Genomic DNA, 1,971 nt, shown 5'->3' with positions numbered 1-1,971 from the left:
CTTTCTTCCTCCTCCTCCTCCTCCTTTCTCCTCCTCCTTTCTCCTCCTCCTCCTCCTCCTCCTCCTCCCCCTCCTCCAGATAATGTTGCCCCTTTTAGTATGGAGCCCAGTCTGACTTCAAGCTCACTAAGTAGTTCATGCTAGCTGTGCATACTTCATGATGATCATCTTGGCTTAGTCTCCACAGTGCTGAGATTATCCCTGGATCAAATGAGAAGATTTGTTGTGACGTTTTTTGGTTTGGTTTAGTAAGGTGGGGAGGGGTGTGCTGGTCATTGAGAGTTGAAAAAAACTAAACTTCTTTCCCCTTTACAAAATTTCAAGTCAAGGTGTATTGCTCGCTACCATTTTTACAGGAGATTCTCAATTTCTTAATTGTACATAAAATTATTAATTAAATTATTTTAATTAAATTCTTAATAAAATGAAATTTAGATTTTTAATTATGCAGGAAGAAACCTTAAATTCTTCATGGAGCATTTAACCAAGGTAGCCCTGGTCTTATGCATGGAGAAAACATATAAATATAGAAGCTGGAGAATACAAAATTGGATAGCAACTCAACCCCACAGCCACAGGCGCTCCAGGAAGACATTTCCGAGAAGGGGGTTGCTGGAGCAAGGAGTCCAGAGACAGAAGACACTCACTGCCCTAGAGGGATGCACAGCAGGCTGCCTGGGTGTCAGACGACTGCCCACCTCACTTGTCCTCTGCCCTGTCCATCCCCACTGTCTTCATTCGGGAAAATCAAGTTCTGTCAATGCCAATACCACCTGGCTGGAGTAACAGTGTGTGTTTCTCTGGCTTCGCTGTTTGTCCCCAGAGACGTTGTCCCAAGAGGCTTCACAAAGTAACTTCCTTATAATGATTTCTCTTGGAACTTTGAAGCATTCTGGTGTGAAGTGGAAAAATAATAAACAATCTGTTCAAACTTGTAGAAACTACATGTGTGTCTCCCTAAATTCACACACCTGTCACCTGGTTTCAGAATGTTAAAGCAACTTTGTCAGGGTCTTGAAGAGAAGAGAAAGTATGACTTAAAGTCAAAAATTATATGATGAAAAAATTAGAAAAAATTGTTTTTATGGGCCATGCATTTTATTTATCGCTTAAAATTTAATGAGATGACTCTGTCTACAAAGGGGATTGCTGCTGAGCCTGAGGACCTGAGTTCAATCCCCAGAGCACACATGGTAGAATGGGAGAGCAGACCCGTATAAATTTCCTCTGACTTCCACTCAAGTACTGTGTGCGTGTACACACACACACATGCACAAAGAGAAAGAGGGGAAGAGAGAGATCACCACCACCACCACACTAATAAATGTGAATCAAAAATAACCTAAAAGAAACTGACTATCAATATTTATTAACTAACATTCGACTTGGCGTCCCATTGAGAAGAGTAACCATTTGTTAGACCAAATAAGAACTCTACAGCTGTCACTCTGTGTGTGTGGTGGGGGTTGACTCAGGGTGGGCTCTTACAAAGTAAAATGTGAAATATAGCAATTCACACTTGCCGCTGACTTTGCAGCCGGTGAATTCTAACTGACAGGAAGTAATGAATGCAGTAAGCTGAAGGGGATACCTTAGTCTAAGCAGCCATGTGCTTTAGTTATCACTGAGAGTGTAGAGATAATGGTCCCACCTCGCAATTCACTTCATTGTTCTTAAGTGCACATAAGTGGAATTCCTTCCATCGATGGAGCTGATATCGACAAATCTTTGGGGGACTGTTTTTATATGAGAAAGGAGGTTCAGGGCAAAGTCTTCTGAGAGAAGCTAACTGGGGAATTGGCTGTTAGTGTAAGGCTGCTGAGAAGCAATGTGGAGGTTCCCGGGGCACCACCTGCTTACTTGCTCTATGTTCTTTGAGCAAGGACCAAAGTTTAAGTGTGTCTCTAAGGTAGAGAAAGGTCATGGTCACATGATGACCATTCTGAAGACGAAAGTGAATATGAATAAGAA

This window comes from Mus pahari, chromosome 15 (assembly GCF_900095145.1).
Source record: "Mus pahari chromosome 15, PAHARI_EIJ_v1.1, whole genome shotgun sequence".
In the NCBI taxonomy this organism is placed as follows: domain Eukaryota; kingdom Metazoa; phylum Chordata; class Mammalia; order Rodentia; family Muridae; genus Mus; species Mus pahari.
This window is presented reverse-complemented; position numbering follows the sequence as displayed.